At 45.6% G+C, this 27780-nt stretch overlaps 1 protein-coding gene across 8 annotated transcripts in view; it reads right to left on the bottom strand.

The window, feature by feature from the left end:
- Window positions 1–27780, bottom strand: part of SH3GL3 (SH3 domain containing GRB2 like 3, endophilin A3) — a 116867-nt gene that overhangs the window by 51245 nt on the left and 37842 nt on the right. Inside the window, exon 2 of one of the 8 annotated variants that reach the window (XM_049614327.1) lies at window positions 23922–24075. The exons of 4 other annotated variants lie outside the window; for them this stretch is intronic. The gene's annotated coding sequence lies outside the window, so the exon portion shown is untranslated. Of the gene's footprint in view, window positions 1–4686; window positions 4792–16005; window positions 16223–22395; window positions 22479–23921; window positions 24076–27780 lie in introns of those variants that run through there. 3 more of the 8 variants (XM_049614333.1, XM_049614326.1, XM_049614328.1) reach the window with 3 other exon arrangements.

Raw genomic sequence — 27780 nt, 5'->3', positions numbered from 1 at the left:
TATCCATCAGTTAGGTCCCCCAAATATCTTTTTGTTCAATAGTGAGATCATTTTGGGGCGCCTGGGTGGCTCAGTCGGTTGAGCGTCCGACTTCGGCTCAGGTCATGATCTCACGGTTCGTGAGCTCGAGCCCCACATCGGGCTCTGTGCCCATAGCTGGGAGCCTGGGGCCTGCTTCAGATCCTGTGTCTCCTTCTCTCTCTACCCCTCCCCTGCTCGCACGCTGTCTCTCTCTCAAAAATAAATAAACATTAAAAAATAGTGAAATCACTTCTTTTTTTAATTTTTTTAATGTTTATTTTTTGAGAGAGAAGAGAGAGAGAGACTGAGTGTGAGTAGGGGAGGGGCAGAGAGAGAGGGAGACACAGAATCTCCGAGCCGTCGGCACAGAGCCCTACACGGGGCTCGAACTCAAACTCACAAACCGTGAGATCACAACCTGAGCCAAAATAGGATGTGAAATAATTTAAAATATTAGTTCTTAATTTTGGAGGTGATATTCTGAGAATCTAATGAAAATTATACAACCACACCCGGGGCGGGGGGACACTCATTTTGTTGCATGGTAAATTGCAAAAATGGCCACAATGCCTTGCCGCTGCTCCTCCCACTAGCACACGCAGTCTATTTTTCTCCCCAGGGACTAGCTTTGATCAATAGAACAGAATGCAAGCAACACTGTGAGAGTACTGAGTTCAGGTCTTATAAATACTTCATAGCTACAAAGTATCTGTGTAGACACTTTACCCTCTGAGGTCCACTGTAACCATCCCCACGTGAATTAGCCTGAGCTACCACGCCGGAGGGTGAATGCCCACTCTGAGCAGAGATGACCCTCCAAGGTGACTCATCTCAGAGCACCAGGCCTTGAGCTCACCCGGCAGCTCACCACCAACAGATGCGTAAGCAGCTGGGCTCAGTGAGCCCTGCAGCCCAGTGAGCCCCGCCCAAAGCACCAACCCACAAAATCGTGAATCAGTGGCTTTTCATTGTAAGTCGCTATGGTTTAAGGTGGTTGGTTACATAGCAAAAAATTGATTCAGTTGCCTGTAATTTCTAAGGGCTACTGAAACCCTCTGAAGAAGCCCATGTGTAAGATCCCTGTTTTAAAATACCCCTTTGGAAGTGGCGCCTAGGTATCTCAGTCAGTTAAGCATCCAGCTTCAGCTCAGGTTGATCTCGCGGTTCGTGAGTTCGAGTCCTGTGTTGGGTTCTGTGCTGATGGTGCAGAGCCTGGAGCCTGCTTCGGATTCTGTCTCCCTCTCTCTCTGCCCCTCCCCCGCTCATATGGTGTGTGTGTCTGTCTCTCTTTCTCTCTCAAAAATAAGTAAACAGTGGGGCGCCTGGGTGGCTCAGTCAGTTAGTTAAGCGTCCGACTTCAGCTCAGGTCATGATCTTGCAGTTTGTGAGTTCGAGCCCCGCGTCGGGCTCTGGGCTGACGGCTCAGAGCCTGGAGCCTGCTTCGGATTCTGTGTCTCCCTCTCTCTCTCTGCCCCTCCCCTGCTCATGCTCTGTCTCCCTCTGTCTCAAAAATAAATAAACATTAAAAAAAATTTTTTTTCAAATAAGTAAACAATTTTAAAATTTTTTTTAAAGAGAAAAAACATCCTCCCCAATAAAAATGAATCCCAGAAATCTAAATTCCAAGGCACATGACTAAATACAAGACCAAATAAGAAAGCCAACAAAATCAGAGACTGCAACATGAATTCACTTCTGGTGAAAATAACTTTCTGAAACAATAGGACAGAAACTTTATATGTATGCTTAGGATATTATCAATATGATAAATGAAGGAATAACCTCTATGAATAAAAGGCAAATAATTACAGAAAAGGGAAATTTTTTTAATTGCTATTAAAATTTAGAAACCTTGGAAATAAAACACACACAAAGATGAAGATGAAAAATCCCAATAATTGGAATCAACTCCAGACTGGGCACAATTGGAGAAAGAACCAGTAAACTAGAAAATATTACTAAGGAATATCCTGAAAGAACAAAAATATTTAAAGGAAAAAAAGGGTTTTTTTTTTTATTTATTTTTTTTTTCAACGTTTTTTATTTATTTTTGGGACAGAGAGAGACAGAGCATGAACGGGGGAGGGGCAGAGAGAGAGGGAGACACAGAATCGGAAACAGGCTCCAGGCTCCGAGCCATCAGCCCAGAGCCTGACGCGGGGCTCGAACTCACGGACCGCGAGATCGTGACCTGGCTGAAGTCGGACGCTTAACCGACTGCGCCACCCAGGCGCCCCAAGAGGGTTTTTTTTTTTTTTTAATATGAAATATCAGTTAAACAGTTTAGAGGATGAGCTATAACTGACAGGCACTCCAGAAAAAAAGGACAGAATATAGGGGACTCAGTATTTTAAGAGCTAATAGCTCTGTTTTTTGGGGTTTTTTTGGGGGGGGGGTTCTTGTGTACAACTGAGGGAAGGTATGAGCCCACAGTCTGGAAGTACATTCAAGTGCTAAGCAAGGTATTAATTCACATGTTGAGATTTCAAGAATAAAAAATTCTAAAACTCCCATGGGAGAATAAAACCACAAGAAAATTAACAGCAGATTTCTCTTCAGCAACAGCAGATACCAGAGATCAGTTTCAAAGGTGTTTAGAAGAAATGTTAAAAAATCCAGAATTTTGGGTCTCCCTGAACTGTTACTTAAAACAAATGTATAAAAACAAATATATGAGTTTATAAAAGGGTAAAATTACAACCTTAAGTAATAACAAGATGGGAAGGAGGGTGTTGAGTGGATACTCTGAGCACTAGAGTGTTTCTTCCGTGTTCAGGCGAAGGTGGGAAATGGACAAACTTGAACATTGCTGAAATAATAGAGAAGAATTGTGTGCGTTACATAATTAATGGTGACGACTAAAAGTATAAAACAATAATACACGTATATGTTATGTATGCTAGGCATGTTACAACACAGCACGCACACTAGCACACTGGTGGAAAATCGAGTTTTTCCAATCCAGGCAAACAAAATAAAACAAAACAAGAAAAAAAAAAAAAGGTTGGCAAAGCGGGGGTGGGGGGAGAAGAACGAAAGGGATGACAAATGGAAACCACAATATAAGACAGTAATAAGTCCACATACATCGGTAATTATTATCTACGTAAATGATGAAATTGAAAATGTTAAAGGATGAATTGACAGAGTGGATTTTTTTTTTAATTTTCTTTTTCTTTTTGTTTTTTTTTTAGTAATCTCTACAGCCAATGTGGTGCTCAAACTCACAACCCCAAGATCAAGGGTCACATGCTTTTCTGACTGAGCCAGCCGGGCACCCCCGGGGGCCCCCAGAGTAGATTTTTTAAGTCCAACTACATGTAGCTTCTAAGAGAGACACCTAAAATAAAACTGGAAATAAGGAGATAAATTACACCTACTAGGGAAATACTGATTTAAAAAAAAGCTGATAACAATAGCATCAGACAAAAAAGACTTTAAGGCAAAACATCAGTAGGCATAGAGAATTGATCTAACAATAGAAGGGACATTCCACCAAAATTCTGTTATAATAATGATGCACCCAACAGCACAGCTTCAAAAAACTAGTAATATAGAAACTGAGAGAAAACAGTGAAGTCCACAATCATAGATCTCACCACCACTCTACCAGAAAACTGACAGATCGGGGGTACCCGGCTGGCTCAGTACGTTGAGTGTCCGACTTCGGCTCAGGTCATGATCTCACAGTTATGGGTTCGAGCCCCACATCAGGCTTTGTGCTGACAGCTCAGAGCCTGGAACTCACTTCGGATTCTGTGTCTCCCTCTCTCTCTCTGCCCCTCCCCTGCTTGTGCTCTCTCTCTCTGTCTGTCTCAAATATAAACATTAAAAAAAAAAAAAAGAGGAAGCCCTAGAAGAAATTTCAAAAACCTTTTAATTTAACAATGAAAACTGTATCCATCAAAACCTGTGTGGGAAGACAGCAAAGGCAGTACTTAGAAATCAGCGTATCACTTTAAATTCATTAAAACAAAAAACCCACTTCAGCTTAACATCTCAAACTGACATGATGCCATTCAATCCCATTCAACAAATATCTGAAAGTCCACGGACTACATCCATCCGGTAGAGATACGAAGATCACTCTCCAGGCCAGAGCTCACGGGCCACTGCGAAGCAGAAGCCGATGGCCAGAACACAACGAGAGAAGTACCCTCCTTGAACACAGATGCGGAATTTGCTATTAGAACTCAGACAGAGGAGGCAAGTCACATGGACGAGAAGGTGCCAAGAACAGAGCCTAGAAGGATATATGGTGTGCACCCCAGGAGACCAGAGAAGGAGTGGCATTTCTGGCAGAGAGAACAGCATAAGCTCAGACACAAGACCTGAGGGCATTCGGGAAACAGCAATCAACAAGGTAACTGATACGAAAGACTGACCCCAGGAGAACGTGAACGCACAATCACGCAGGCCGTGGAGACGCTCAAGCAGGTGAGTGGTACAAACAGGTCCGCCTTTCATCCGGGAAGATCATGCCAGTGGCCCACGGGAGAAGGGCACTGGAGAGGCACCAGAGGGCGGACGGGGAGATTCCATGTGGGGATCACAAGGGATGCCCACACGAAGGGGCAGACTAGGCAGACTAGGGAAGAGTGTCAAAATTCGACTCCGAAACTCTCCCAACTACCTTCTTCAACTTCAAACACCAACGGCCCTCACCTATTCAGCGTCCCCATCGCAAACGTCGCGTCTGACCCGGGCTCACCAGATAGAAGCTGCAAATGTAAAATACAGTCGTGTGGCCAGGTCAGTGTGGCCCGTGTAGTCTTGCCCCAGTGAAAAAGATCATGCCGGAAACGAGGCCTGTCTCACGGTGCCTCCGTGCCACAGAGAGAACCCTCACTGGCCCTCTACTTCTGGGTAGCCTCCAATTTCATCGATGATCGGAAAACAAAAGGCGTTTTCGGAGACCGCAACAGCACTGATGTAAAAGAAGTGTATTTGGGAAGCACAAAGCTTTTGCATTTGGTTTTTCAGCTAGATGCGCTGGGGTTTTACTGGTAAATGTCAACACAGCCTTGGCCGCCCTCTTGTGCAAATGTCTGTTTTCAAAGAAACCTTGGCTTCTCCATCTTCTTCCCTTTAATGAAGCAAGAAATTGAACAGCAAGAAAGCCAGAACCTAGGAGAAAATGTAAAAAAGCAAATTTATACCTCAGGATAAATTAGAAACTTCTCCAGGACAGTACTTTCTAGTTTGTGGGCCACAAAACACTGGCTGCACACAGCAAAAGAAGAACTCCTTGGTCATGTTCGTTTGGAAATGCTGGGATAAACAGAACTGGCAGATTTCTGTACCAAAACATTTTTCACAGACTTGAAAATGAAAATGGCATCATGGATTTCCATGGAGGGGAGGGGCATATAAGAGGTAGCATTCTCCACCTTCGTTTGGTCACGGGAGATGTCTCTTACAAGGAAAAATCTCAGAGAAGATTTCTGAGAAATCTACTTTGAGAAGCCCTGCACCAAAATGTCACCCTGTCCTCTAGCTCCCTTTATTTTTTCTTTCAAACAATTAGCAGTCATGATCTGCTTTTATCAGCTTGGAAAATATGGCATTACTCAATGACGAACTGTCATTTGTAAGTTTAATATCAGGGGAAGATGAGAAAAGGGTATACGCCAGCTCTCTGTGCTGGTTTTGTAACTTTTCTGAGTCTAAATTATTTCAAAATTAATTCTTTTTTTAATCTCTGAAGGTTTCAGAGAGCAAACAAGGCAGTCAGGATCTGATGAAGAAAAATGCACTGGGAAGAGTCAGACATTTACGGCTGCTTTTTCCTTCTGGAAAAATTTCTGCCTTACAACACAGAACACACAAGCTGAGCAGAAAGCACCAGCCTAGAACTTGCAGAAGTCTCCCTAGGCTGGGGAGAGGAAAACTGGAGTGCACTGTAACCAAGGAAACCAAGACATTAAGAGGCCAAAATTCCAGGACCATAAAGAAGTGAACACGACAGTTTACATGCAACTTCCTTTAGAGGTTTCTGACAATTCCTAGGCTGCACACATGCGAGGCAGGATGCTAAGATACCAGTGCGAGGAGGCTGCTAGAAGGCTAAACATCTAAGCAGAGATTTCTGCAGAATCACAGTGATCAAGAGACAAAACTGGAGTTCAGGACTGCCTTTCCCCTTGTTATTTGTCAGAATAAAACTAAATCCTCTCGGGGGGGGAGACATCACCTAAATTGCTGCCAAGTCTTTGCACACAGGTATCTGCCATTAAAATAATAATTTAAGAAACCCATCTGGTATTATACCAGGTGACTCAACAACAACAACAAAATCTGAAACTAAATTTTCTTTATGTTTTTTTGATGTAACCTCTGCGCCCAACATGGGGCTTGAGCCCACAACCCCAAGATCAAGCATCACACGCTCTACCAACTGAGCCAGCCAGATGCCCCTTAAACTAAGTGTAAAAATAGATGACAATGTAAAATACCACTGCAAAACATTTCAAGAGAACAAACGAAAACTGTAGTTGAAGAATTCAATAACTGAAATTCAGAGTTCCACAGCAAACTTTAATAACAATTAGATGCTGACAAAGAGAGCACGTGTGCACTGGAAGATAAACCACTGGAAAGTATCTAAATTGAAACATAAAAAGAAAGACGATTAAAAACACCAAAAAAAAATATTATAAACATAGAACACACAGTGGAAACACCTAACATATGTGTATTTTTGATTTCCAGAATGAGAGGACAGAATAATTGAGAAGAGGCAATATTTGAAGAGAAGATGGCCAAGAATTACTCAATATATGTTGTCAAAAGACATCAAGCTCCAAATTAAAGCTCTTCTATGACTCTCAGGCAGGATAAATATGAAGAAAAACATACCCCGAATAAGTCTTTTACCAAAGACCAAAGACAGGAAAACTTAATAAAAAAAAAAAAATGCACCAAAAAAGCAACAAAAAGATTGTGAGCTGACAATGGTCACACAGCGCGGCCACAAGACAATGAAATCACATCTTTTCATGTTGATGGAAATCATCTGCCAACTGAAAATGCCATTCTCGGTGAATATACCCTTCATAAATGAAGGCAAAATTTTAAAAACATTCAGACAAGAGGGTGCCTGGGTGGCTCAGTCAGTTGGGCGTCCGACTACGCCTCAGGTCACGATCTTATGGTTTGTGAGTTCGAGCCCCGCATCGGGCTGTGTGCTGACAGCTCGAAGCCTGGAGCCTGCTTCGGATTCTGTGTCTCCCTCTCTGCCCCTTTCTGCTCACACTCTGTCTCTTTCTCTCTCAAAAATAAACATTTAAAAAAACCTTAACAAAATAATAATAAATAAAAATATTCAGACAAAAGTGAGAGAATTTCTCACTGGCGGACCCAGACACACACCAAAAGAAGCACTCAAGGGAGTTCTTCAAATAAAAGAAAAATATCCCTGATGGAAACAAGGAAATAAGGCAAGAAATGAAGAGAACCAGAGAGATGAATCGATGTGAATACTGAAAACTTAAAACAATTATCTTGTGAGGTTTTAAATATATCTAAAATTTTAAAACATGAAAACAATGACACAAAAGCCACCACTAAAGAGGTAGAGATAAATTGTTATTGGGTCTTTTATTGCTTGGAAGTCTTAAGGTACTAATTTAAGAAAGACTCCACCACATAAAAAATGCATGTTGTAATCTCTAGGGTTGCTTTTAAATAATCATAAATATATAACAGGCGAGATACTAGAGAATAAAATGGAATAATAAAAATGATTAATTCAAAAGAAAGTTTAAAAAAGGAGAAATGAAGAAACAAGAATAAACGGGACAAATAAAAAAACAGATTTAACCCAAAAATGTCAGTAATTACTTTAAATGTATATGGACTAAATATTTCAAGTAAAAAATAAAAAGCATCAGCCAAGATCGTAAAATACTAAACTATACTATTTTCTGCCAATAAGAGATGCACATTAAATATAATGACACAATAAGAAAATAAAGAAATGGACTATATCAAACACTAACATCTACAACAAAAAAACTGAGAAACTCATACTAACATATAAAATATACTTTCAGACAAAAAACATTATTACTAGAATAAAGAAGGACATTAAAACATAATAAAAAGTAGGGGCGCCTGGGTGGCTCAGTCGGTTAAACGTCCAACTTCGGCTCAGGTCATGATCTCGCAGTCCATGAGTTCGAGCCCCGTGTCGGGCTCTGTGCTGACAGCTCAGAGCCTGGAGTCTGCTTTGGATTCTGTGTCTCCCTCTCTCCCTGCCCCTCCCCCACTTGTGCTCGGTCTCTTTCTCTCAAAAATAAATAATAAATATTAAAAAATTTTTTTAAATGATACAAGGTCAATCCAAAATTAAGAAATAAGAATCCTAAATCTGTATGCATTTAATCGCATAGCTTCAATGTATAAAGGAAAACCTTACAAAACTAAAACTATAAATAAATGATTCCAAATATTTTAATTTTTCTATACATCTCTCTGCAACCCATAAAACACAAAAAAACCACCAGTTAGATTGACTCGACTTGAACAATTTAATTTACATATGGAGAATACTACAGCAAACAGGGCAGAATAAAGGTGGTTTTCTTTTCTTTTTTTTTTAAAGTTTATTTATTTATCTTGAGAGGGGAGGAGGGCGGTTGACACAAGGCTCGAACCCATGACCTGTGAGACCATGACCCGAGCTGAAATCAAGAGTCAGATGCCCACCAGACTGAGCCACCCAGGTGCCCCAATGACGATGGTTTTCAAAAGTAGACATGGCACATTTCCCAAAAGAGACCAGACGCTGAGTCATGAAGCACATCTCCAACAATGTCAAAGACGAAAATCATTTGGAGTATGATCTCTGGCCACAGTGAAATTAACATAGAAATCAATACCTGAAAAATTTCCCAAATTATTTGAAAATTAAACATGTCAAAATTCACTGAATCAAATATGAAGTCACCTTGAAGGTTAGAAAATATTTATAAGTGAGTAATACCAAATATAGAGATGTATTTAAGACTGTGCGATGTAGCTAAAGCTATTCCTATTTTTTTCTTAAATGTTTATTTATTTTTGAGAATGAGAACATCCATGCGTGTGCATGAAGTGGCGGGGGGGGGGGCAGAGAAAGAGAGAGAGAGAGACACAGAAAGAGAGAATCTTAAGCAGGCTCCACACTGTCAGCACAGAGTCCAACTCGGGGCTCAAACTCATGAACTATGAGATCATGACCTGAGCCAAAATCAAGAGCCAGACACTTACCCAACTGAGCCACCCAGGTGCCCCTCTAGAACTATTTCTTAAGAGGGGATCTTATAGCTCTAAAGCACCAGTTCTCAAACTCTTTCATTTCAGGATCCCAGGATATTCTTAAAAATAATTTAAGACCCCTACCTTACACCATATATCAAAAACAATTCCTTGTTGATCTTAAATGCAAAAGGTAAGACTTGAAAGGTTCTGTAAGATAACATTACCTTGGGACAGGAGACAGCTTGACCAATTCCCAAACGCTAACTATAAAGAAAAGCCTGATATATGAGACTCCGTTCAAGACTGAGAGAGTGAAAAATCAAATCACTGAGTAGAAAAAGATATTTTCCATAAATCTACCTGACAAAGAATCACATTCAGATATTAAAAAGAACTCCTATGGGTCCCTAAGAGGAAGGCAGCATACTCCTGTTTTTTAGCATGGGCAAAAAAAAAAAAAAAAGCCTTGTGGAAGCAACTTCACAAAGGAGGGGGGGGGTATCCAAACAGGCAACAGGCCTACGAAAACATTTTCGTCTCACGATCATCCATGAAAATGCAAGTTAAACCACAAGAAGATGACACTTCATCGTTACCGGAGTAACTAAAATTATTTTAAAACAACAATAACACAAGTTTTTCCAAGGGTTAACGGGGCAACCGGAAGGAACACTCCTACGCCACTGGAGGGAGTTTACATTGGTGTCGCGACTTGGGAAAACGGTCTACTATAGAGTCTACTATAACTGAATATATAAGAAGCCATACTCTTATGACTCAGTAATTCCACTCCTAGGTAAAGGCCCGAAAGAAATACCTTATAAGTAACCAAAATTCAGATACAAGCAGTATTACTCACAATAACCCAAAACCACCTAAATGATGGTAGAGTGAATAGATCACAGCTACTTCTAGAAATGCAATATGGTATCGCAATTAAAAAGGAGGAAGTACTCCTTCCGCGTGCGACACATAGGTAGATTTCAGACGTACCACGGAACACTGTCATGGAACACTCTCGTGCCGTGTGATTCTGATTATGAAACGTTCAGAAATAAAAGGGGAACATCCTGTATCATTGCATTCATATAAAATTTAAACACAGAAAAGGCTGATTCGTGGTGATAAAAGTGTAGTAGTTACCTTTAAGTTATGATAAAAGGGAGCTCCCTGGGGTGCTAGTAATATTCTGTATCGAGAACTGGTTCCATGAATGTGCTCACTTTGTCACAACAGAGCAAGTGGCACCCACAGGACCTGTCACTTCCTTGCATGTGTTTTGATTTCAGTAGAAAATGTTGAAGCACACCCTCCCATGAACCCTGCATTCGGTGTTCTCAATGCGTGCACCCATCACACTTCCCATGATTGATTTGTCTCTAAGGAAGCTTAACAAACAATGCTGGCCTGTCTCTTGCTCTTGCATCTGACCAGTAGAAATAACATTCACATCTGACTATCCGCATCTGGAAGTCTCTGCTCAGTCAAATCATGACTTAACCATACAGAACCTAATAATCTATATTCAAAAGAACAAAAAAAGCCCCAGGGGCTATTATATGGTGACTGTGTCCTCTGTACCCTAAATGCTGCTACTTCAGATTTAATTATTAGGGCAGCATAATAAAGAAATTCATTCATCTCGCCAAGGGGAAGGAGGGAGAGAAAATACATACAGGAAGGAACTATCAGACGTGGAATCAAGATCGTGGACTGAATACACACATCTTCCACTCCACTGTACCAAATACTTTTTTTTTTTAATTTTTTTTTTAACGTTTATTCCTTTTTGAGAGACAGAGACAGAGCATGAGTAGGGGAGGGGCAGAGAGAGAGAGGCAGACACAGAATCTGAAGCAGGCTCCAGGCTGAGCTGTCAGCAGAGCCTGACGCGGGGCTCGAACTCACGAACCGCGAGATCATGACCTGATCCAAAGTCGGACGCTTAACTGACTGAGCCACCCAGGCGCCCCTGTACCAAATACCTTTATATGAACTTGTAAAGATACAGAAAGAGAGAGAGGCATCTGACACATACATAACAGGGCTGAGAAACAAAAACGGTGCCAGCAGTAGGTCATAAATGGTGACAAATGCCCAGAAGACAGACAGCAGATGGGACCAGAGAGGTTAGGAAGCAACAGGGCAATACCTACACCACAGAAACCCGCTCCCAAGCCCAAAGCCCATGCAGTCGTCTCCCCTTCTCTGCAGGGGTACATTCCAAGACCCCCAGCGGATGCCTGAAACCACAGACAGTACCAAAACCTATATATGTTACTTTTTTTCCTATACATATATACCTACAGTAAAATGTAATTCATAAGCTAGGCACAGTAAGAGGTTAACAGCAACTAACAATAAGACAGAACAGGTACACTAAGCTGAAATGAAAGTTATGTGAATGTGGTTTCTCTCTCTGTCTCAAAGTATCTCACTGTTCTGTACTCACCCTTCTTGTGATGACGTGAGAGGATACAATGCCTACATGATGAGATCAAGGGAGGTGAATGACGTAGGCACTTGACGCAGCATCAGGCTACTAGTGACCCGCTAACAATATGTCAGAAGGAGGATGACCAGCTTGAGGACCATGGCTGACCACGGATAAATGAAACAGCGGGTAACTGAAATTATGGAGAGCGAACCACGGGTAACTGAAACCACGGGAAGTAAAACGACAGATGGGGGCAGGGAGGGGGACTACTGTACAGAGAAACTCCAACTCTAAATAATGTAAACATGAAAAGAAGAGAGTGAGCCCCTGGGAGATCAGCAAGAGACACGATAAAAGAACTGTATAGAAAGCAATAAGGACCAATGGAGCCCCTCCAGCCCCATCTCTGTGCCCACCTCTATACGCGAGGGCAGGATCTGAAGTTACACCATCTTGGCTCAAATTGCTAACTAGAGAGGTAACTCCAGGCAAATTAGGGAAGCTCTCTGTGTCTCCAGTTCCTTATCTGCAAGATACGGATAAAATAATAATAGTAACTATCTCATAAGGGTTAATGTATGGGAAGCATCTGACATTGTTAAGTCTTCTTAAACATGAACCATTTAAGAATATGGTTCTTAAATATGAACCATATTACCACTGAGAAACAGGCAGCTAGGGTGTCTGTCCTGAACCTGCAACCTAAAGAGAGTGGACTGCTCTAATTGTTGGGCCCCAAAGTGGATATAAAGACCTGAGAGATGCAAGAGATCCTTCCAAACATCCCAACAGATACCAGGGGAAACATGGAGAGGCAGTACTGCCCAAGAATAGAAGAACTCCATTTCCAGGATAAAACCCTTTTCTCCAGTCTTCTTGTCTGCTGTCCTGTGGCCCTCACTCTAGCATGAAGCCCACTGGTTGCCACACCCACCCAACACTCAGTCCTTCCACTGTCTGCCAATATACAAATAGACAAAACTTAAGTCAACTACCTAAGTGTTGGACAGTGTCCCTCATTCTTATCAACCAATGGCCAGGAATCGTGGAAATTTAAGGAAAACTAGGGGCATGAGGGGAAGTGTCAAAGAGGAAAGTTTATGACCCAAAGGAAGCAGAGATGATCAAGGTGCAGAGGGGAACTTCTAAAACTTCTCATTAACACCCACAGAGATATTTGAGAAGTTACTGTATACATAAAACAAGAAAAGGCTCCAATGAAAAAAGGAGCTATTAAAATGGGGTAAAAAAAAAAACCTCAAAAAAAAAAGGGTGAGCACAGAATAGACAAAGCTGAAATATGAATTGCTTATTGGGAAGACAGAGTCAAGGAAATGTGTCCCAGAATCTACAGCAAAACCCAACAAGAGATGGGAAGGAGAAAGAAGTTTCGCTCGACTCCTCTTAGCTGTGTGCCCAGGACCACCCCCCTTCTGGGCATCCCACCCATTCTATCAGGAAGGCCTGCTGTCCTCGGGCCAGGCTTGACTTTGGGCTCCCTACAGAAGCTGATTCTACATTGTGGACCCACCATGGGGAAAGAGGTTCTGACTGGAGTAAATGTTCCCAGTAAGTTCAGAGGCTGACCCTGTCAGCTCCACACCTAGAAATTGGAGGCTATCACTAAGAGCAGAGTGTACTAGAATCTCTTCTACTCATTTTCTGCACACCCTCGCTTTTTCTCAGAAGAGACAGCTATGATTTGGCCAACGAGAAAGTCTGCATTCTGTTGGGCAGAATTTCCTCCAAGCTGAAGACATATAAATGGAGGACTTCTCTATTTCCAGCACTGATGCCGGTTTCCATCCATTTTTATATTTCTTTGGCCATTTTCAATTAGGACTGATGGATGAGATTGACATTTTTTCCCCATAAATGTCATTATGTTTCTTTAAAAGTTTGCTCACATGTACCCAATCCAATGATCATTAGCTATAGGGCTCTATGAGTCTGACCTTTTCAAAAGTTGGATTCTAGCCTGTATTCTGTGTTTGATCCCTTTCAGAGCAAAACGTGATCTTGCAGGGTTTCCTTTGTAAAAGACCCTGCACGGTTAAGGCAGAGTCTTTCAGGAATGTAATTAATCAAGAAGGCTGCTCTCTTTCTGGGGCCCTGTGCGTGGGGTCCAGACCACAGACAGGCCCACTTTGGAGCCCAGAGTTCCACTGGGACTTCGGGAGGAAGTTACTCTTTTCCTTTTTTCCTTTCTTTTGATTTGCTCTGTTATGAACCCTTTGCATTGACCTAAGTAGGCGAAGACCTCATGAGGACAGGATCAAATAGCTCTTGAGGGGAGTTACAAAAGATCAGATGAGATAATACGTTTTGAACCACATGAAACAGTCTGGCTGGAAAAAAGGTATTTCATTCTTATCAAGCCACCTGGGTCATCCTAGGAAAATTTCACCACCTTCAAAAGGAGGTAGGAAGTTGATGCTGAGAATGTTTTATTCCTAACGCTCACTAATAAATGTCGGTCTAAAGAGAGTTCTGCCAGAAATGATACACCTGTGTGTTTCTTTTAATGAGTAAGTAGGAACCCCTTGTTTTGAATTTTAAAATTGCATAACTAGGCCCTGACCTATGATAGCGCTCTTTTATGTAGATGGCATTTTGTAAAATTAAAACAATAATGAGAAATACAAAATTTAAAACATTATCAATTGAAATCTGACTTATGTGCAAGAATTAAGGGGAAAAGTCCCCCTACTCCCAGGTATAATCACTGTTAATAGTAGGGATAGTTTTTCCCACCTCTTACCTAATTTAAACACACACACACACACACATTTCTGTTTACAAAAGTAACAATAAGTTATACATGTTTATTTACAACCACCCCAAAGAAGAGACCTTCGCATTCTGGAATTCATTCAACAGAAAACACTGGAGTGTCCTCTAGGCACCAAGCTACATACAATATTTGGAGGTCAATCTATTCCCTCCTCAATACTTTGGAGATGTTGCGAGCTATAGTATTTTCTGGCACTTAATGTTACTGAGGAAAGACTAAGGGAAGGATTTTTTCTGATACTCATGTTTAGAACTCTTTATCCTGGAAAAAAAATTAATTTCTTTTTATAAAGTCAAGTGGCTTTTCCCCGTCGGTTTTTCTTAGTCTTCATGGAGCCCCTGCGAGTTGCATTAGCAGGTCAACTAATTTATGGATTTTTTAAAAACCCAGAGACAGAAGAAAAGGTCCAGAGTCCCTTGTCCTGTGCCAACATGAGGAAGAGAGAAGAGATACTGCTGTTCTGGGAAGTAACCGAAGGCCCAAACTCAGGGCAGATCAAAGGTCAGCACACCCTGGGGCCAGAAGTGGAGCCGGTGGTATTAAAGGGACCCTCCCTGGCACCTGGGTGGCTCAGTCATTGGTTAAGCGTCCGACTTCAGCTCCGGTCATGATTTCCCAGTTCATGACTTCAATCCCCACGTCAGGCTCCGTGCTGACAGCTCAGAGCCTGGAGCCTGCTTCGGATTCTGGGTGTGTGTGTGTGTCTCTCTCTCTGCGCCTCCCCCACTCGCACTCCATCTCTCTCAAACATAAATAAACATAAAAAAAAATATTTTTAAGGGACCCTCCCCGTGAGGATCTTGAAAAAGCGGGCTAGTGCCACCAGCATTAAAAAAGTGCATTCCTGGCAGGGGTCAAGCCAACACCAACCAGAGAGGCCCAGGAGTGAAGGAAGTCTTCTCTGAGCACCCGTCAGGGACCAACAAGAGGCATGTGCATCGTCCACAACACCCAGAAGCTCCCCCGCCCCACTGTCCCCTTCTCCCACCGCACATTCCAAATCCTGGGGGCCAGCAGCTCTGGGGAAGGAGGCTCAGAGAGAAAAACGGGGGCGCACCCTCCCGGATGGCAATGGACCGGCTGAGGTCGGCCCCGGCCGGGCTAGGGGGGAAGCCCCGCTCCAGGCACCCTTCGGGCTGCGATGCTCACAGGGGCCTGCAAGATCTCTCGGCCAGGCTGACCCCGTGTGCCACGCGTAAGCAGCGGCCTTCACAGGGGAACACGTGGAGGCTGGGGGTGGACAGCTTTAGGGGGATACACGTCCACACCCGCAGCCTGTGTGCACTCCTTCCTAGGCCGCCGAGGCCCCCGGACGAAGGCGAAGCGAAGCACAGGCTCCCCCGACCCCCATCTCACGGCGGACGGCCCAGGCTGTGAAAACCAACCGTGGCTCTTCAACGTCTCCCGCTCCCCGGAATCAACGTTCACCGTCCTCACGCCTTTCGCGGCCTACCACGGAACCGTGCACCGTTTCCCTGCATTCCCCGCACGCTGCCAGTCTAGCCCTTACTTCCCAGAACCGCTTCTTCGGGAGCCTTCACGCAGATCATCCCCGTCTTCCCACGGGCCCGTCCCGTCCCCGCCCGCCAGGGCCAGCACCGCGCTGCCGGCCGCCCGCTCGGTTCCCTCCGTCGCCGGTGCCCGCGGCGCCCGGGCTTCGCTCCAGGTGGCAATGCGCCCAGGCCGGGCGGAGGATCCCTAGGCGGCAGGTGCCGTCCGGGCCCCCCGCTCTCCCAGCATCCCTCGCGACCACAGCTAATCACGTGACCCGATAGGGCCAATGAGACCCGAGCGGACGTGCACTGCCGGGAGGGGGGCGGTTCCGGGAAACTCTGGTGTAAAGGTGAGCTGTTGGGGTGACACTCCCTCTTCCTTCTTCCGGCCTTGAGCGTGAGCCCTGGTGTCCGAGGCTGCAGCAGCCAGTAGGGACTACAAGGAAAAGGCTTTAAGAACTGCAGCCGTGGTATCATTAAGCGGCTGAACACACACACCAGCAGCCGCCCGCCTCTGGACTTGGCATTATCTGAATAAAATAAACCCAGATCTGTACGTGGCTGGGGTTACTTGCAGCCAAACTTGTTCCTAATCGGTACAGTTTACAATCTGGCTCCAGTTAAACTGTTCTCTTCAGGGATCTTCTAATTTCTAAATCCCCCAAATAAATCTCAGCGCTTCGCTTACATGGCCTGCCTTCATTCGGACCCTACTGACCGTTCTTTGTTGGAAAGTCTCCCTTTTCTTGGCCTCCGTGGCCTAAGTGTTCTCCCCTTACTCCCCAGACACTCTTTAAGTACTTTCATGATTTTGTGTTACTCGACCGTGATTACAGCCTCGTCCTTCCCTCTCTCTCTTGCCCTACAGGACCTTCCCAGGTATTTCAACCCATTCCCATGGGTTTACCCGTCTAGATCAGCCTATATATGCTGCTGACTTGGAAATCTGTATCTCCAGCCCAAACTTCTTTCCTAAACTTCAATTCTTTTCACACCCCAAGTGTCTGCCAGACATTTTCTCTGGATATTCCAAAGACACCTCAAACACACAATTTAAAAATTAACAGACTCATCATTCTGTTCTTCAAATTGACTTCTTGGCCCATATCCCTTTCTCAACTGGTGGAACCACCATTCACACAGTTGATAAAGTCTGGAATCTGATGAAGTTGTCATAGACTTTACAGAAACTCTAAGGGACTCCCAGAAAAACGAGCGTGCGTGTGTGTGCATGCACGCATGTGTCTCATAGAAATGAAAGTGAGCAGCTGCCGAAATGCTACCAATCTGTCTTCCCTCTCACGCTTTCTCCCCCCAACCGTGCCGCTTAATCAGCCACCAATTCCATTTCTTTCTCTCCATCCCCTTGAATGCATCCTCAGTCAGGCCACCATCACCTCGCCCCCAAACTATTCTAACAGCCTCCTAAACGGGCTCCTCCATTTCCCCTCCACCGGCTGCCAGTGAGATATCTAAAACACCAACCAGGTAATGTCACCCCCCAGACTGATTCAATGGCCCCTGTTGCCTTTAAAAGAAAACCCATACTCCTAAACACACCATACCATGCCCTCCGTGATCTGGCCGCCACCCACCTCTCTCCAGTCTCATTCACTGCCACTCCCCATAAGCACCCCACACTCCTCCATTCCTAAACTCTGAGTCACATAGAAGCACCGTGTTCTTTTTAAGTTTGAGAGAGAGCGAGAGAGAGGGCCCAAGCGGAGAAGGGGAAGAGGGAGAGAGGGGGGGGGGGGAGAGAGAGAGAGAGAATCCCAAGCAGGCTCCACACCACCAGCTGCAGAGCCTGATTCAGGGCTCAAATTCACGAACCGCAAGAGGACAACCTGAGCCAAAGTCAGACACTCAACCGACCGAGCCACCCTGGCGCCCCAAAGTAGCCTGTTGTTTCCTGCCTTTGTACATGCTGCTTCCATTATCCACAAGCCTTTTCCCACCCAGCGAAACTTCAAGGCTCAGCTCAAGTGTCACTGCCATGTGTGGCCTGCCTCCTGATAAGACAGGGAAAACTAAAGGGACCCCAGGGGCGCCTGGGTGGCGCAGTCGGTTAAGCGTCCGACTTCAGCCAGGTCACGATCTCGCGGTCCGTGAGTTCGAGCCCCGCGTCAGGCTCTGGGCTGATGGCTCGGAGCCTGGAGCCTGTTTCCGATTCTGTGTCTCCCTCTCTCTCTGCCCCTCCCCCGTTCATGCTCTGTCTCTCTCTGTCCCAAAAATAAATAAAAAATGTTGAAAAAAAAAATTAAAAAAAAAAAAAAAAAAAGGGACCCCATGAAAACCTGCTTTTGTTTCTCCTTTTCCTGCTCTGTTCTTGCCAGGACTATGCCCCTGCCACACACATGCCGCATAGAACAGATATGGATGTCCTCCTCATAAAGGTCACGGAGTTTCTTTGCAGTCCTCCAGCACAACAGGTAACATATAAGGAGTGACCGGGCAGAGTCATCATGAACTTCATGACGACTCTTGGTTTTCCAAGACCACCGACTCACCAAGACCCCTGGTTCCAGGGCACAAGTGACTTATGGAGGACACCTTTGTTTGTGGATGCCTGAGAAGGGCCACATCCTCAATAAAAACCCCAGAGCCCACACAAAGATGAGACTCCTTCTTCTGGTCTGAGTCTCCCGGGTGCCCTGTCTATATCTACACTCTCTCTGTGACTTCAATAACCTGTCCTCACTTCCCCTCAGCTCACACTTTATTTCTATCCTGTGCAAAGCCAAGAACCCTCTTGGCTGGTCCTGAGGGCCCAGGGCTCTTGGACCCAGCCGGCTTGCATCACTGAGACCTAGCTGGGGGCCCCTCCTATGGGTCCCCTTAACACAATAAGGGCTCCCTATGACCCAGCAATTGCAACACTAGGTGTTTATCCAAAGGATACAAAAATGCTGATTCGAAGGGGGCACACGCACCCCAATGTTTATAGCAGCGCTATCAACAATAGCCAAATTGTGGAAAGAGCCCAAATGTCCAACAAGTGACGAATGGATAAAGAAAATGTGGTATATACACAATGGAATACTACTCGGGGATCAAAAAGAATGAGATCTTGCCATTTCAACAATGTGGATGGAACCAGAGTGTATTATGCTAAGTGAAATAAGTCAGACAAAGACAAATATATGACTTCACTCATATGTGGAATTTAAGAAACAAAACAGATAAACACAGGGGAAGGGAAGGAAAAATAAGATAAAAACAGAGAGGGAGGCAAACAGAACAAACTGAGGGTTGCTGGAGGGGAGGTGGGTAGGGGGATGGGCTAGCTGGGAGATGGGCATTAAGGAGGACAACTGTTGGGAGGAGTGCCGGGTGTTAAAAACTTCTTAATGTTTATTTTTTTAGAGAGAAAGATACAGAGTGCAAGTGGGGGAGAGGCAGAGAGAGAGGGAGACCCAGAATCCGAAGCAGGTTCCAGGCTCTGAGCTGTCAGCACAGACCCCAACACGGGGCTCAAACTCACGAACCGCGAGATCATGACCTGAACCGAAGTCAGACGCTTAACCGACTGGGCCACTCAGGTGCCCCACTGGGTATTATATGTAAGTGACGAATCACTAAATTCTACTCCTGAAACCATTATTACACTATATGTTAACTAACTTGGACTTAAATAAACCAAAAACAAAATACAGTAAGTGCTAACGCAGCCCTTATCACCCCTTATCACCCCACACAGCAGTTTATGACGTGCTAGCCTCTCGCAATGGCCTCTGAGATCCCTGGAAACAAGACTGTGCCTGCCTAATTCGTCATGGTGTCCCCACCAGCAGAAGAGTGCATACCACACAGGTCTGTCCTGACTCCTGACCACAGACCACTGCCCCAAAATGCACTCAAGGGCACGTTAACGATATCGTTTGAATTTCTATTAGTGACACTTGTCTCCAATTAAAGTCCAGGGAAATCGGGCCCTGAATGATAGCAAGGAAATAACCATAAGATCTCTAAAACATGTGATCTCCTGGCCTGGAGACCTTCAGTGAAGTTAAAAAGATTATTAAAAAAAAAAAAAATCTCATCACAGAGTTGCTAGATGGTAATAAGAGAAAATCATGACTATTCACTAAAGGAAAGCAAACCTATTATTTTAGTAAACTTTAGTAAAAAAGAAAAAAAAGCATAGAATTAGTAATTTATGATTTTATCTGCATCACTGTACACGAGTTATATGGGATGTAATCCCAAAAATCTTTTTGAAAAATTCCTCCTATGAAAAGAAAACAGCTGAACAGAAATAACCAGTGAAAGGCATGTAGCTACACAATTTCTCTTTGGACATGGGAAGAGACATCCTTCGTAACGGAATGACAAAGAATACAGAACCCAGATTTTTTTTACAGAAAACAGCCAGTAGGTAAGCAACTTGGATGTGTTGAAGCTTTGGGGAGAAAAAGCTGATTCACCTACCACCTTGCAAATGAAAGCCTCTGGGGCCACAGAGGCCCTTCAGAGCTCCCGACCGGTGCATGTGACCCACTGCCACCTTCCCCTGCCTCACTCCCCGAGACTCTCAGAAAAGCCAGGCTTGGGGCACATGGGTGGCTCAGTCAGTGAAGCATCGGACTTTGGCTCAGCTCATGATCTCAACGGTTCGTGAGTTTGAGCCCCGTGAGTTGGGCCCTGGGTGGACAATGCAGCACCTGCTTGGGATTCTCTCTCTCTCTCTCTCTCAAAAATAAACAAACATTAAAAAAAAAAAAAAAAGGCAGACTTAAGTATAGCTTCCCAACAGGCAGAGAAGACATCCTCTGTGTAGTATGATCACTTTCTATGGCCTTGGTCACGCCCTCCGACCTCTGCTGTTTGGTTACATTGAACACTGCTGGGCACCAACTCTGGCCTTCCCGGTTCACTGCTGGAGGGTTTTGGTGATCTCTGGGGGCCGCTGTTGCTTTTGCCAGCACGTGGCTCTCGTAGCCGGGAAGACAATCTTTTCGGACTTCACAGTCAGCTGTTTTTGGAGATTTGAGGCCAGTGAGGGATGAGAAGAATAATGGCAAAAACAAAACATAGGCCATCCCAGATGCATAAATTAAGGCTGGGTCTGCACCCAGTGAGGAAGGCCAGAACATCTCCAGGATTTCGTAGAAGTTTCCCCAAAACTGAGGATGTGAACTCATTCCTAACTCCAAACTTCAGGTTAGGAAACAGCGCTGTCTGGAATGGCTTGGGACCCACACCCATCACAGGGCACCCTCAGTTAAGGTCCTACATGTGCCATTCAGGACCTTCCTTCCCAACTCTATTTCAACAAGTTCTGCCCCTCTCCTGGGCACCCACCCTGCACCTCTCAGCAAACCCTCCCATGAGCCCTGCCCTTCCAAACTCCTCCAAGGACGGGCACCTTAAAATACTCATTTGTTTGGGGGGGGGGGCGCCTGGGTGGCTCGGTCAGTTGAGCGTTGGACCCTTGGTTTTGGCTGAGCTCATGACCTCACGGTTCATGAGATCAAGCCCCACATCAGGCTCTGCGTTGACAGCCTGGAGCCTGCTTGAGATTTTCTCTCTCCCTCTCTCTCTGCCCCTCCCCCGCTCCTGGGCATGCAAATGCTCTATAAATAAATATATAAGTATATACATAAGTATATATAGCCTTAGCCCAAGGCTACAGGGCTAAAATCAAGTGAACTGTCATTGATGTAGTAGCAAAGAAACAGTAACAATAAAATGTATGGTCGCTCTATTTTGAGATGCTGATAAGAGAAAAGGAAAGGTAGAAATGAACACTGCATTCTCTTCCTTCCTATGAAAACTTCCGCGGCCTTGCTCAACATTTCACAACTGTACTTCCTCTCCAGGATGTGTCCCTGAATTGCATGTAAACCTGGTTTTCATCATTCAAAACACATTCTAAATTCACTTTAGAGGCTTAAAAGTGTCACTGAAGAATCCTTTGCTAAAAAAAATGAAAGGGTGTTAATGGTCCAAAAATCGCCCTTCTATTTGTCATACAAATTCATATGTGGGTATATCAGCTTCTCTTAAAATGCTGAACATCTCTTATGATTGAGGGGAAAAGGTAATTAGTTAAGCTCTGTAAAAAATAGTTTTTCGGGGCACCTGGGTGGCTCAAGTCGGTTAAGCGTCCGACTTTGACTCAGGTCATGATCTCACGGTTCGTGAGTTCGAGCCCCGTGTCGGGCTCTGTGCTGACGGCTCAGAGCCTGGAGCCTCCTTCGGATTCTGTGTCTCCCTCTCTCTCTGCCCCTCCTCTGCTTGCGCACTCTCTCTCTCTCTCTCTCAAAAATAAAACAAAAAACTAAAAAAAATAGTTTCCCACTTGTTCTTGTTCTAGCCCCCACAGGCTTTTTCCGCCAGCCACACAATAGGCTTCCTTGGACTCTTTAATCAGGAAGAGACCATTCTGGGATCTCAAAACCGACCTTAGAGCCTGCATATGTTTTGCCTCTTCTTTGCGAAACGGAGATTGACTCAGAAAACTTAGTAATTCTGCTTTTCTCAGAAACAGCTGCAATGACAACGCAGGAAAAGAAAATCAGTGGGTCGCACTGAACTCGGGAGCCAAATCAAGGTGGGAGCACTCGTGCGGCCACGGAGCCTGGGCAACACCCAAGCCAGGTCCAGCCCGCATGTGACGATGAGGCCCACCTAGGCCCGCACCTGCCCCCACCGGCCCTGTGGCGAGGGGAGATGCCGAGGCGTGTGCTGCCCACGTCATGCCGTGGCAGGTGTGGTGTGGGGGAGACCGTCCCTACGAGCTAACGCCTTGGGGTCGGACCTTACGCCGTGGCGGTTGCGGGTGCATTCCGTTACCATTCAAAGAAGTAAACACCCGAGATGAGGGGCACAAGGAGAGCTTCCTGTTAGGATGGTCCCTCCTGCCTCTGCGAGCTCCTCTTGCCTTGAAAATGCTGCGGGTCCTGCAAGGTCGGGTTTCAACTTTCCCCTCACCTCTTCTCACACTCCTGGAAACTTCTGCACACTCTCAAAGGTTCACTTACCACCAAGCACCCAAATTAGCAGCTCCAGCCCCAAATCACTCTCCTGAGTCCCAGACGCACACACCCAGCTGCCTCCTCGATGTCCAAGCCGACATGCCCCAGACCCCTCATCCCCCCTTCCACCCGGCATCTGTTCTCCCTGGCCCCCTTGCCCAGACAGCTCCAGACCCACACAGACCCAGGGGGCTGGGAGAGGACCCAGAACAAGACCTCGGATGTCGTGACCTGTCGCTCTGACCTGGAAAAGCCACACGAATCTCAAACCGATCCAACTTGCCTTTGGGAAATGATCAGACACAACTGTTGCCCCCGAGCCCCCCTTGCCGGCCACGGGACACCGGCCTCAGTGCGGACACGGCCCCTGCCAGGAGCCACTACTTGGTACACACACACCAGAGAGCTGGCCACCACCCCAAAACGACCCCCAGGCCACAGCCTCTGGAACCAGCAATCGACGCGCACTACGGCCTTCGCGTTGAGGCAGGACGACGACCTCGTCTCCGCTCCAGCCCCACCCTCTGCGTCTGCTTGGTGGCTCTGGGACGGGACTCCAAAATCTGCATCGCTCGGGCTTCTGGTTATGTTCCAAGAGCGGAAACAAAGGCAGAGGGAAGGAAAGGGTGCTGTCTCTGCGTCCCGCCTCCACCCTTCCGGGAGCTCGGGCACCTGGTGTCCCAGCTCAAAGCATCCCTGCAGGTGGGCACGGCCCAGGACAGCCTCTCCTCTCCTCTCCTCTCCTCTCCTCTCCTCTCCTCTCCTCTGACCGCATGGGGCTTTTAGTACCGCCCCTTCCTTCTGCCCCGCACCCCTGCAGGCAGCAGCCTCTTCCTGGAGTTCCTACCCTCTAGATGATTCCGGCTCCCATGCTGGTTCCTTCAGCCCCCCAACTTTGGACTCCACAGTTGCCTTAAAGCTGTAAGTTCAAGTTCGTGGTTCCTACCGCCTACCTGCTCCGTGAGATAGGATACACGATCTCTTTCGCGCCATCGTCTGTGTACTCCCGTTACAGATTTCACGTCTTACTCACAAAACCGCACTTTCCCCTGCAGAAGTCTGGACATTTGGTTACCATCTATTCTGCCAAGGAGACTGGTTTTCAGACTGGAAAGGGAAGAACCAGTATCGGTAACAAGGATCTAAGACCTCAGAGAGAGGCCAGCCGGACAGGCAGCTAATTCTGGGCCCCACACTCCCCATGACTCAACTTTCAGAGTCTCAAGTCAACTTTATACCAGAACATTTAACAGGTGAAGAGAAATGCGGGCCTGTCTTAAATGGTGGCTTTTTCTCTGGGTGGACACCAACACATTTGAAGATCTGATGAAGAAGACGACTCCTCCCCTCCTGACCCTCTCTCTTTGGTAACCCCCTTTCCCCCCACCATCCACAGAGCCCCATCAGCCCCACCTCCGCAGGGTACGACACCGCCTGAGAGACCGTGGACAGACAGACGGCACAGATTCGGAGCGGCCAGCTGTCCTGCGGCCCACAACGTGACTTTGTTTTCTTTAAGTTCAAAACTAGGTAAAAGGAACCATAGTATTTGGGGGTCCCCACTTAGGTTGTACAACTATAAATAAAAGCAGTCAGTGACCACTACTGAAGGCAGGACGGGAGCTACTTTTAGGGGGAATGAGGAGGCTATAAATAGAAGGAGTACAGAGTACATGCTTTCTGGGGGGTGCTTGTAATGTTCTATTTCTGATTTCTGACTATTCAATTTATAATGATCCAAAGGTCTGCACATGTGTGTTTTATACTCTAAAAACATAGCATAGGGGGGAAAAAAACTACTAAAGAAACAACACTCAGGTCAAGACATGGAACACCAACAGCAACCCAGAAGGTCCCCATGCACCCCGTTGCGGTACAACCATCTCCCCTCCCCCAAGACTGCCACTCTCCTGACTTTTACCCGCGAAGTGGACACTAGCAAATACGACAGTTCACCTCAGTCTGTTTTGATTTGTATACAAATGGGAATCGATTTAATGTTTGCATTTGGGTTTGAAAACTGCTCTTGACGGATCAATGAATTACCGTGATGCATACGCTTCTTCCAACATAGTATCTCTGTAGAGAATTAAATGTGGTCCCGCTGGAACGACGATAGCGTGCTAGAACCTCACAAGTGTGTGCGAGGCCACGTTGAGAGCATCCGTTTAGATTCAGCAAATAAAATAAATGCAAAATTGGGTTGGGAATTTTATGTGCATTTAATTCGAAACAACTTTGGACTCCACAGTTGCCTTAAAGCTGTAAGTTCAAGTTCACAATCACTTTTATGTTTACACTTATTTAAGTAACAATATTCGTAATAAAACTAAACTTAACTCAACACAAGGAATTCCTTATAAGCCGGGTCCCTCCTTCACACGGGTTTGAGAAACCCTGCCTGGGAATCAGCTTTCGCTCTGCCACCTCCCCCTTCCCCACATCGTCCCCAGGGGCCACAATTGCCACCAAAAGCCAGGCCCTCTCAAGCAGAACACTTGCCAAATAAACCACATCATTTCCGTGTGGTGATGTCAGGCTCTCTGCCTGTTGACTCTGAAATTCATTCCAGTTCCATTTGTCATACAGGTGATCAAAGCTGGGGACCGAATTAAGGCACAGGGAGTAAGTGAAGTGTGAGAACAGTGTATTTGAAATGCTAACGATGATTATCCAAGCTCAGGCTCCTATTTAGGCGTCCTCCTGGCTTAATTATGATCCCACGGAGAAAAGCTCTCACCCAGTATACTTGTTTTCTACAGCTGCTATAAGACATTACCACAATTTAGCAGCTTAAACCAGCACAAATGAATTTCCTTACAGTCCTAAAGGTCAGAAGTCTGAATGTGTCTCCCAGAGCGAAAATCAAGGTGTCCACACCTCTCGTTCCTCCTGGAGGCTCCAGGTGACGATCCCTTTCCCCGTCTTTTCTAGCTTCTAGAAGCCACCGCATCCCTTGGCCCCTGAATCACATCACCCCAACCTCTTGTTTCCATCTTCACATTACCTTCTCCTCTGTTCTTCCAGTGTTTTGTAACGACCCTGTGACTACATCAGACCCCCGACCAGGTCATCTGGGATAATCGCCCCATCTCTCAAGATTTGATCTAATTAAATTTAATTAATTTGATTTCATTTAATCGCGTCTGCAAAATTCCCCTGCCATATACAGTAACATTCACAGGTTCCAGGGATTAGGACGCAGACATTTTAGGGGCTCACACCCAGGTAGCAGAGGTCTGACCTAAGACAGGGTCAAGGCACAAACACAACAAGAGGCACAAACAGACGTTCAACTACTGTGGTAGCAGAAATGTATGTGGTCTTCCTCCCAGGTTTCTGCAGAGAGCTCTGAAAACCTTCGGAATTTCCTGAGCGATAGGAGCATCTTTGGTCATTCATTCATAAGGACTGCCTCTAGAGCAACACCAGAGTTTATGCCAATGAAGGACTTAGGGTGGGGGCCTTGGGACAGGACTGGTCACCAGAAAGCTCAAGTGATCAGACGGCTGGAACTTTTAGTCCAAATCCCAACCTCCAGGGGAGGGGAGAATCAGTTGCCAAAATGCCAATGATGTGATCAGTCGAGCCTGCTTAATGAAGCCTCCATAGTAACGCAAAAGGACAGGGTTCGGAGAGCTTCTGGGTTGATGAACACGTGGAGATTTGGGGACAGTGGGTCTCTAAGAGAGCACGGAAGCTCCTCTCCTCTCCCCATATACCTTGTCCCAAGTATCTCTTCCATCTGGCCGTTCTAGAGTGACATCCTTTCGTAACGAGCTGGTGATCTAGTGAGTACAAAGTTTCTCTGAGTTCTGTGAGCCGCTCTAGCAGATTGATGAGCCCAAGAAGGGGGTGTGGGAACCTCCTAGGTACAGCTGGTAAGTCAGGAGCACAGGTGACAGCCTGGACTTGCAGTTGGTGGCAGAAGTAGGAGCGAGGGGCCGGTCACGTGGGCCGGAGCCCTTCACCTGTGGGGTGTGACGCTGCCTGCAGGTAGACTGTGTCAGAATTGAGTTCACTGCTTCGTGATGTTGGAAAAACTATCTTAATTACAATGCACTACTGTAGATTAAAAACAACAACAACAACAACAACAACAACAACAACCATTTTTACAACTGCCACATTCTTTCTAACTGGAAAACAATTCAAAGAATTCTCTTTTGCTTTTTTATTTATTTATCTATTTACTTACTTACTTACTTACTTATTTAGCTGAGGGTGAGAAAGAGAGAGAGAATCCCAAGCAGGTTCCACATCCAGCATGGAGCCCCCCGCCAAGGGGCTCGATCTCACCTCGGTGAGATCGTGACCCGAGCCCAAATCAAGAGTCCGATGCAAAACCGACAGAGCCACCCGGGCGCCCCTCCCTTTTGCTTCGCTAAAACAATTTTTAAAAATAGTTTTTTTTAAATAAACGTCTGGCTTACAGGGAAGCTGCGAGACTCTTACAGAGAGCTCCCCCGTGCTACAGAGCTCTCCAATACCCTTCACCCATTCCCAAATGTCACTTCATGTCCTTTTAGTCCCCAAGCCCCTCTGTCTCCCTCCCTCTCTCTCTTCCCTGAGCCATTTTGAGAACATGGGCAGACGTGATGCCCCCCTCGCCCCTAAACACACCCCCGTGCACTTTAGCTTTTAAAAGAGTTTGCTGGGCTGAAGTGTCGGTGGGAAAAGTTTTCCAAGGGCAATAGTCTCTTCAGGTCCCAACATTCAAAGAAGAGGAGCCATCGTTCCGGAAAGTGGAGGATCACACCTCACTGTATCACGGAAAAGTTATTTTTCCCATTATTTCATCCCACGCCCTGG

Source organism: Panthera uncia (assembly GCF_023721935.1).
Source record: "Panthera uncia isolate 11264 chromosome B3 unlocalized genomic scaffold, Puncia_PCG_1.0 HiC_scaffold_2, whole genome shotgun sequence".
Taxonomy (NCBI): Eukaryota; Metazoa; Chordata; class Mammalia; order Carnivora; family Felidae; genus Panthera; species Panthera uncia.
This window is presented reverse-complemented; position numbering and strand designations above follow the sequence as displayed.